The sequence below is a fragment of the Anomaloglossus baeobatrachus genome, chromosome 6 (genome assembly GCF_048569485.1).
Source record: "Anomaloglossus baeobatrachus isolate aAnoBae1 chromosome 6, aAnoBae1.hap1, whole genome shotgun sequence".
In the NCBI taxonomy this organism is placed as follows: domain Eukaryota; kingdom Metazoa; phylum Chordata; class Amphibia; order Anura; family Aromobatidae; genus Anomaloglossus; species Anomaloglossus baeobatrachus.
This window is the reverse complement of record NC_134358.1, coordinates 426,645,302-426,656,002: the sequence shown is the minus strand read 5'-3', so window position 1 is coordinate 426,656,002 and position 10,701 is coordinate 426,645,302. Positions and strand designations below refer to the sequence as shown.

Sequence of the window (10,701 nt, the reverse complement as noted above, 5' to 3'; positions counted from 1 at the left end):
CGCTGTGGAGTAGTTGGATGCATGTGATGGAGCATTGTCCTGCATGAAAATCATGTTTTTCTTCAACGATACCGACTTCTTCCTGTACCACTGCTTGAAGAGGTTGTCTTCCAGAAACTGGCAGTAGGTCTGGAAGTTGAGCTTCACTCCATCCTCAACCTGAAAAGGTCCCACTAGTTCATATTTGATAATACCAGCCCATACCAGTACCCAACCTCCACCTTGCTGGCGTCTGAGTCGGAGTGGAGCTCTCTGCCCTTTACTGATCCAGCCTCTGGTCCATCCATCTGGCCCATCAAGATTCACTCTCATTTCATCAGTCCAGGAAACCTTTGAAAAAATCAGTCTTAAGATATTTCTTGGCCCAGTCTTGACGTTTTATCTTATGTTTCTTGTTCAAAGGTGGTCATTTTTCACCCTTCCTTACCTTGGCCATGTCCCCGAGTATGGCACACCTTGTGCTTTTTGATACTCAAGTAACGTTGCAGCTCTCAAATATGGCCAAACTGGTGGAAAATGGCATCTTGGCAGCTTCACACTTGATTTTCCTCAATTCATGGACAGTTATTTTGCACCTTTTTTTGCCCAACACGCTTCTTGCGACCCTCTTGGCTATTTACCATGAAATGCTTCATTGTTCGGTGATCACGCTTCAAAAGTTTGGCAATTTCAAGACTGCTGCATCCCTCTGCAAGACATCTCACAATTTTGGACTTTTCAGAGCCCGTCAAATCTCTCTTCTGACCCATTTTGCCAAAGGAAAGAAAGTTGCCTAATAATTAAGCACACCTTATATAGAGTGTTGATGTCTTTACACCACACCCCTCCTCATTACATTGATGCACATCACCTGATTTACTTAATTCGTAGCTGACTCTCAAGCCTATACAGCTTTGAGTAGTACAACATGTATAAAAAGTATCATGTGATCAAAATACTCATTTGCCTAATAATTCTGCCCACAGTGTACTAGCATACTGATTCATTTACCAGCCAATGTACAGAACTAAGCCACCGCTGATCAAACAAGTTTTATTGCCTGTTTAAACAGGTTGACTATGCTTCTGGTGCACACTGAAATATATGTACAGTGTTTCCTCGAAAATAAGTCAGGGTCTTATTTTTTGCTCTGAAAAATAGGCTAGGGCTTATTTTCAGGGGATGTAATTTTTTTCCCCATGAAAAACAATACACATTTATTCTTCAACAAAAGAAAACAAAACAAAAAAAAAAACCAAAATCAACATTTATTCAAATAATCATATCATATTCTGGATCATTAACACAACTCTCCAAACCCTGTGTGTAACACGTGTGTTTCTATCTACCTATCCATCCATCCTCATTTATTATCTCTATAGAATCTCTATTATTCCATATCCATCTATTTGTCTATCGTCCATCTAATATCCATCTATGTATTATCTATTTATTATCTATCTCTTATCCATCGTATCCATCCATAGATGCACGCACACACACAGACACACACACACAGACACACACGCACAAACACACAGACACACACGCACAAACACACAAACACAGACACACACACACACACACACACACACACACACACACACACACACACACACACACACACACACAGCCTGTTTCCTCTTCAGCTTTAGATTCCTGCAATGACCTTTGGACACATGATGTGATGTCACACAGGTCCTGAAGCAATGTGATCATCAAGATATAAACCATGGGGCCCCTAGAAGAATGGGGGCCCTGTGAAATTGCAAAATTTGCTCTCCAATTCCCCTAATGCCAGTCCTACATACAATGTACATGCAATTAAGAGACATTTCGTAACATGACTGTAGTCATCAAAAGGGTCCATAAACAACCTGAACCTCAGAATACAACTGCTGGGGTCCCTAAGGCTATGTGCGCACTAGAAATGTGAAGTTTCTCAAGAAAATTTCTTAAGAAACTTCTGGGAGTAAAAGATTTCCGGACCTCCGGAAAAAATCCGCACCAAATCCGCATGCGGATTTGCCGCGATTTTCCCGCGGGTGGTTCCCTGCGGATTTTGCAGGCTGTACTGCCGAAATCCACAGGGTACCTGCGGAAATAATGGACATGCTCATTTTCTCAAGAAATTTTCTCGAGAAGTTCTTCTCAAGGAAATTTCTTGAGAAAAATCCGCACAGTGCGCACAGCTATTTTTTTTTTTCATAGAATTTGCTGGGAAATATCTGCACAAAGATTGCAGACATTTCTCAAGAAATTTCCGTGGCAAATCCGCGGGTAAAACGGTCTAGTGCGCACAGAGCCTAAGAGTGGGGCACAGAGAAATTGAAAAGTTTGACTCCCCGTAATGCTGGCCCTGACTGTAACTACGGCTTATTTGTGGAGTAGGGCTTAATTTCAAGCATACTCCAAAAATCCTATAAAATCATGCTAGGGCTTATTTTCGCAATAGGTTTTATTTTAAAGGAAACATGATAGTTAATAGTTAATAGTTAATTAAAGTGGTTATCCGGCTTATTTTGCCTTTTTCTTGTCATTACACTATTGGGCTACATTGGGGCAGGTAAGGTAACTACCTAACTAGTTAGGTAGTTACTATCTACTTACCTGCCCTGCTGTCAGCCCCTCTTCCCGGCTCAGAGCACTCATGTAACAGCTCCTGCCGGGATTTTGCTGCTTCGGGTTATGTCACGACCTCAGGGGCAGGAGCTTATGCTCGCCTTGTAGACGGGCATCACAGCAGACGTCATGTAACTGCCCTGCTGGGAGGTACAGTGCGTGGAGTCCCCGCCCTCTTCTCTGCACCCTCTCACACATCCCATAGCGCAGGGGTCTCGCTGCCTGTACTCTGCATGCAGCCCCCATGCTGTTGGCGGCGCGCAGACTAATGGCCCCCTTGCTGATTGCTGCCTGTGCTGGGGGCACGTGCAGTCAGCGCTGTGTATCAGATGACTGCTTGTGGCATGCAGGCCCCTTGCTGATCGCAGCCTCTGCAAGGGCTTTGCAGTCAGCGCTTTATATCAGATGACAGATTCCCGGGCGCTCTGCAGAGCCGAGCTCTGTATACAACTATGATCAGCCGCCGGCCAATCAGAGGCCAGTAGCAAATCAGTAGGAGAAGCTGCATAGAGAGCTCGTCCCTGCACAGCGCCTGGAAATCAGTCCTCTGATATAAAGCGGTGACTGCAGTGCCCCTGCATCGGCAACAAACAGCAAGGAGACGGCTGCGGCCACAAGAGGCAGGGCACAGGGAACCGAGGGAACGAGGAGAGGTGAGAAGGATTTGTGTTTGGTTTTTTTGTGTGTGTGTGAAGACTGGCAGACTAGGGGGCAATTCTACAGGACAGAGTATTGCTATAAGAATAGGACCTCAATGGAAGATTACTACAAGATGGGCACAAGGAAAGGGGACATTACTATATTATGGGGACAGGGATGGGCACATTACTATAAGATGGGGACATTACTATAGTATGGGGACAGGGATGGGCACATTACTACATTATATGTGCAGTGGATGTGAGGTGATTGTGCTGTAACAGGTGAGAGAAGCAGGATCACTGCTCTGTACTACCAATGATTGGAAATACAGAGCAGTGATATCTCATCTGTGGCAGCACAATCACCTCACATCCACCACACATATAATGTAGTCATGTGTCCACCTTTGCTGGAGCGATGAGAGGTCAGTGCTGGGTAGAATACTGACAGCCAATGAGTGTGCAGCGGGCGGGGCTGGACAGTGAGGCCGGGCGGAGCCAGCTTTCACTGTAAAGTTTGGCAAACAAGCACAGGAAGACATCATGTTTGGTTGAGCTGCAGGTAAACAAAGTGTCTGCAGAGAATAAAAGGATAATTCAAGAGGAACAAAAGTTATAAAACAGAAAAAAAAAAATGTAGGGATGTTTTATATGACAATACAGCACAGATTAGCTTAAACATTTTTTGGGAGTATATGTCGGACAACTCCTTTAAGTCCGCACAGGCTGCCACTGTTCTCGGCAGCGCAAGTTTTGTTTACACAGGATAATGTGCTGCCAAGAACGATGATGTATTGTGTATCCCAAAAGATCATTTCACCCAACAAATGAGCATTCTTCTCCTTTATCGGGTGATCAGCAGCCTGTTTACACAGAAAGATTATTGTTAAATAAGCATTCTTAAGATTACTTGTTCACAATTTTCTTGCAGTGTAAATGGACCTTAAGTTAGGAATATTCTTTTACGAATACAGTTTATGATGGTCTATAATTTGCCTAAATAAAAGAAAGATCAAATATAAAATAGTAGCATAGTATTATTTATACCAGAAGCAATGCATATGGTGGAGGATTGTGATAACGTAGTCTCCTAATATACTACAGCTAAACAATATCTCAACCAGGACGTACAGAATACCTAATGCAAGACGGAACAACAAGGAAGACAAGGTTGATCATTTTTTTATTCTCCTTTTCCTTACCAGACACCAACTCAATGATTTTAGTCACCCATGATTTACAGTACATCCGCATATAAAGTCTTTTCAATATTATGACAAGGGCAAACTGTCCCAATCCTGAGCTCTCACACAAGTACACACCTGTAATGGTGCCGGCATCTCTGTATTCTCTCGGATCCAGCGCATCTTCAGGTCCTGCGGCTTCGCTTACATAGTGCTCTTCATCAGTGCCTGCCGCACAGGCTAGGACTGCATGGTCGCTTACTAGTGGAATGGGCACGATGACGGCCGAGGTGTCGTGTTGCACAGCTGTGGGGTCCAGCTTGGCAGGTTTCACGGAAATCTGCAAACTGCCATCGATTGAAGCAGTGCTGATGCCGAGGTCTAGTAGTCCATAGGTTTTCCCAGTGTGTGATTACTAATGTCATAAACAGATAGCTGTAGAGGAAAAAAAAAAGAGAATTTATCAAAGTGGAAGGGTTTCCTACATGTAGCAGAGAACAAATACAAGGGATGTTACATTTACAACGTACAATTATATTTATTTTTTTATAATTTTGTCCAGCATGGAAAGTTATAACACTTTATTAGAGACTGTCTCGTCATTCCTGCAATGAAATGCATGTAAGTATCTTCCAAACCCCTGATTTCCCCCAATCTATTTGCCTGCCTTCAGGGGCACTATCAGAACATACTCATTTGGAGTACAGATGATGGCAGTGAAATGGTCAGCAGCATCTGTGTCTAATTAAGGCTATATGCATAAGTATCTGTGTGCTACGTGAATTTTTATTTATTTTTAATTTTCAGACAGTACACAGCCATATTGAGTATGTCCTAATCCAATCCTCAAAATCAAATCAAAATTGGACATAATCTGACTCTCATGGCTCGCACGCTCAGATCCGGGATTTTCATGGATGTGTGAATAGATTCAATAAACTATACTGGCCCCTGGGTCGCCTGGGCGGCACACTGACATTGCCCACGGAGGTGCGCCGGTAGCCTTACGCCTCTATCAGATGTCAGGGCTTTTCCTGTATAATAAAATTGCTCCGAGTTTCATCACTGATTTGAATCTGAGTATCATCAGACTTTCAATAAAGTTTGGGCAGTTACAATAGTTTTTTTTCACTGATGAGGAAAAAGAAAAAAAAAGGTTTCTGCACCTTCTCCTATTGGACAGCACAGAGGTGACATCCGAGTGTTGTCCATTTATTTCATGGACCGATAGACTTGCATTGCCAAGTTTGATCTGACACTTCGATCAATATTGGACATATCCATGTGATTTTACATGGAACACTCGGTCAGCAAAAACATCACAACAGTAGAAAAACTGCGGCACTCAAGATTGTTGTGTGAAAAATCTTTTTACTTTTATTTATTATTTCTTTCAAGTGTAGACAGTCAATAACAAAAAAAGTTTCGGCATGGGCCTTCTTCAGTGACTGAGACTAATAGAATAAGACAGGTATGTCGGACATACCACAAAAGGGTTGCTATACCATAACTGAAAGTATCCTCATGAGGATATAATTCATCCTATTCAATATATAGGATAGATATCTTTCTTCTGTTTTAATACATGGAATTCTCAAACTACTTAATGTTGAGGTGAAACATAGAAAGGGTTAAATCTGAATGTGAAGGAACCGCAGTATCTTTAATTCTAGGGAAATCACATGGTTCTATACTGCGGGAAAGAGGCTTGTTCATGAGTAATGAGGTATGTGCATCGAACTCCGGTGGTCAGAGGAGAAGTGGTCAGAGAGCGGTGGCTGTAACCACATCCCTTGCACTGACAGCCACTCATCATTAGAGCGAGCTGTCAGTCAATATGGGGGGCGTGGTTACAGTCACCGCTCTACGTACACAGAGCAGTGACTGAACCCGCTCCAGCAACACCCCGTGACTGAAACTCAAACACTACAGGGAGTAATGAAGCTTGGGGGGGGAGAGATGGCTAAACTAAATATATAATATTCTGCATTTTATTATGAAAAAAAAAAAAAACAAGTAAAAGGTTAAAAACAACTAAGTTTGTTTTATGCAATAAGCAGTGATTTAAGCAGATTTCTGGCAACAAACTACATCAAGAAGAATGGTGCATTTATTGTGCAGCTCAGTGTAAACATATTCTGCCGGCATTTATGAACTTTGGGTCCGATCTGTACACCACGATGCGTGACCTGGGCATTTTTTGATAGTCATCCGGTGGAGATACCGTTTGACTGCACTTCCCCACTGGAACTCCCCTGATGATCTGCTTTTGAAACGTTGGGAGTGGGCACGGTGACTATATGCCTGTCTTGGTTGAGGCCTCAGAGGGATCTAGATACGCTGTTGAAACAGCCACCTGCCTGAACCTCTAACCTATGCTTTATGCCTGTGGAATCTCCGGACCTGGTAAGACCGTTCCCACTTGGAGTGGGATTTATGAAATATACGGCTCATAATGGTCTAGGAGGTTTTCCTTTGTTTTTTCTGATACACACAGACATACATTTTCCCTTGGATGGGGTTCTGACTGTTGGTTCTTGGTGTGTCTATGCCTCAGGTGGTGACCAGTAACTATAAGTTTGGAATCTCCTACCGTGGTACCATTCTGAGACATAGTATTTTGGGCCTTCTATATTTAGCCCAATTTTAGTTTGGGTGGATTCGTGCCACCTTTGTTTCTAACCTGTGAGCCTATGCTCACTTTTATCCGCATATATATTAAAAGTTATATTTTAGGTGTAGTCCTTATTCTATAATTCTGATCCAGCTAATTTGGCCTTTAACAATTGTGCAGATTACTGTTAAAGGGATTGTCTACTAATTTATAACCTTCCTTGCACTGTGCTAACAAAAGCAAGCAAGCATATTTGTCAGTCTATGTTCACACAGGGCATTTTTTTTTACTTTGTTTTATGCAAATACATGCTAATAAAAAGCTGCTTTTTACAATACCTACAAAACTTATGTGATTCCAGAAATATTATTGCACGCACAGACTGAAATAGCAAAATGCTGCCCATGATTGGAAGTCGCCTCCACTTCCGATCATGTGTACTAGTCAAAAGTTGGCTGTATGTATCCAGGCTTCAGAAAGGAGTATTGTGCATTACCATAAGTGTGGACGACTTCCTATCATGGGCAGTGAGAGTCTTTAAAGCCAGCGTGCATACATCCGGCGTCAAAGGTCAATGCTAACAGGTACAACGCCGCGTGCATGTGCGGCTTTGTATCACATTGCCATGACACTGGGCATTGTAAAGCAGGTTATCACACCCACAGGGGTGTGCTAGCATGTTAAGTGGGCCAACTAGCCAGCGAAGTAACGCCCTTGCGACTAGTTACAGCCCTAATTAGCATCTCAAACGATCTTTAGAAATACTTTTTCTAATGCCCTGCTTACTATATACAGAGACAGTTAGGAGGGGATTATACATATGCACCCAGAACTGCTTGTGGTTCTGCGTGCCCAAGGGACCTGACAGGTTCTTTTTTTTTAAATAAAAAAAAAAAGGCAGAACAAGAGAACGGATTTGCTGCGGATTTAAAGAACGCACTGCAGACGTGTTTATGCAGCGTAAAAGAAGCACAGAAAGCATTAGATTTCTAGGAATCCCATCCAGTTTACTGAAACTGTAAAACGGGGCTTTTTTTTTTTTTTAACGGTGCATCAAAAACGCAATAAAAAGTCTTCATACCCAGCCATCTCACAGATTCTCTCTTATGAAGATATTGCTGCAGAACATGACGAACCTTACTGACGACTACAGTATACTGTACTTTGTTTTCTATTCTGTAATTTATGTGGACCCCCCACGTGTTCTGTGACCCAGGCTTATATTATGACATGATATTGGATATGCCGAGTCACAGGAAACATCCAGGGGTGAACAGAACTAAATATGGCGCCGATCTGGGATCTGGTCCCCTGCCATCAATACGTATCAGTAAAGATTGTTACATAATATAAGTTGTTATACGTTAATGAATCATGAATGATGTGGAAAACTGACCCCATATGTGTAAGGCATAAAGCAAGCCTCAACACTAGCCAGCTCTTATTCCTCCTGCTGTAATTCTGTGGTATGTGGACACAATTCACACAAAAACAATAAGCGAATACTATACCAGCTGTTCGATGCTCATTAGGAGGAGACATGTGAAGTGAACAGCTCGAGCTGGGAGGAAGCCAGGGGTAACGGGTCACATTGTATTTGGCGCAGGATGAGAGGCGTTCATGGCCGATACATCGCTCCCAGCAAACAATCCACAAGCAGAATTCAGCTTAATAACATCAACTGCACTAAAGCAAATATTGAAACAACCACACGATGAGCAGGATAATGGGCATACCGCGTGTCCTGCATGCCTGACCCATCGCAACAGAAATCATCCACCAAAACAAACACCACAGAAAAAAGAAATTAAAGGGATCTGCTCATCTTGCACATATCCGCAGGATATCCCATAAATATATAGTAGATGTCCAATGGGACCCGTATGAGAGCGGGCCCTGAGGTGGTCAGAATTCCCATTCAGCAGGTTTTGTTTTTAAAAAAAAAAAAAAAATCAGATTTATTGAAAGACCATAACTTATAATTGACATTTGTTAAAGTGGAAAAAAGTATATAAGTAACAATGATCTAATATAAAAAATATATGGTGTGATCAACATAGAACTCCTGATGGGTGTCTGTCACCCCAAACGGAGTATAAACTAAGCGCACAGCCTTGTAGGGGATATAATCTCTATAATAAGGACAACTTTAGAGGTTAAAATCGCTGCCTCCATTCTGCAGAAACAAAAGTTTAATCAAATATGCTAATAATGGTGCGGAGTTCATTCTTGGCGCACTGTTTGGACTGATTGTGTATGCCCACCCCTCCAGCCCTACTGATTGACCGCGCTGACTCTCCGGAGCATTCTCTGCTGTCAGTGCTCGGTTCAGGGAAGACAGAGCTGTCAATCACCAGTGAGGGAGGCAGGGCCTGCTAAGTCAACGTAAGGAACGGTGCACTGAGCCTCTTGGCCACAGCAAGGGTTCACACCGTACCGTAAATAGCATGTTTCATTATTATTCAGTTTCTGCAGAAAAGTGACGGTAATTAGAACACTTAGAGGGGTTGTCCACTACTTTTACATTGGGGGGTATTCTCTCTCCCCCCCCTCCCCTTCCCCGTCCACTACTTTTACATTGGGGGGTATTCTCTCCCCCCCCTCCCCTTCCCCGTCCACTACTTTTACATTGGGGGGTATTCTCTCCCCCCCCCCTCCCCTTCCCCATCCACTACTTTTACATTGGGGGGTATTCTCTCCCCCCCCCCTCCCCTTCCCCATCCACTACTTTTACATTGGGGGGTATTCTCTCCCCCCCCTCCCCTTCCCCGTCCACTACTTTTACATTGGGGGGTTTTCCCCCTCTCCCAATGAAATGATTATACTATAAGATCGTGAAAAGTACGTCGGTGTCCAGGTATTGAGGGACCCCTCTGCTGCGTCCATTGGACTTTGTGTTTGTACTTATGGGTATGATGGACTTTTCTGGGATATACCCCACTATTTGAATGTTGTTAGGGCGCTGTGCAATATTATCGTGTAATATTTTTGTGGTGATTTTTTTTATCCCTGCCTGTTACTTCTTATAATTAAGTGCTCATTGTCCCATATCGCATCAATTGCACTGAAGCAGTTGCCTGTTTTCACGTGATCTATCTATCCATGTTAAAAAACACAATTGCATTATCACATGTTGTGCATATGATGATTGTTATATGGATATGATAGATGTATGATGCTGACATATGCTGCCATGTTATGCTGCTAGGGCGGAGTGCAATATTTATGTAATATACCTTTGTGGGGTTTTCTTTACCACTATTACCTACTGCACTTTATTGAAAATATGCGACACCCTTTACATCATTGATGCATTTGTAACAAATAATTATAACATTCATGTCGCTTTGACTATACATCAGTGTCCTTTTTTTTGTCTGTACCCATTTTTGTATATATTTTTTTTGCATTGTCTTGTACTGGTTACTTTATAACTGTACATCTAATTTTCCATCTATGTCCATGCATTGTTCTGCCAATTTCTCTTTGTGCCCGTTCCAACATTAAAAATATTTAATTATTTCCACCATACTCTGTTGTTTTCTCCTGTTTTTACTTTTACATTGATAGCCTATCCTTAGGATAGGTCATCAATGTTTGATCAGCCGTAGTCCCACACCCCTGCCGATCAGCTGTTTTTGGTCCCGGCGGCAGCATGCTG

The 10,701-nt window shown here is 42.6% G+C and overlaps 1 long non-coding RNA gene across 1 annotated transcript in view; it reads right to left on the bottom strand.

Moving 5' to 3' along the window:
* Positions 1–4,748: 4,748 nt before the first annotated feature.
* LOC142243344 (uncharacterized) overlaps positions 4,749–10,701 on the bottom strand; it is a 106,362-nt gene continuing 100,409 nt past the window's right edge. The window contains exon 3 of the long non-coding RNA XR_012724352.1: positions 4,749–4,861. This is a non-coding gene — a long non-coding RNA (uncharacterized LOC142243344). The remainder of the gene's footprint in view (positions 4,862–10,701) is intronic.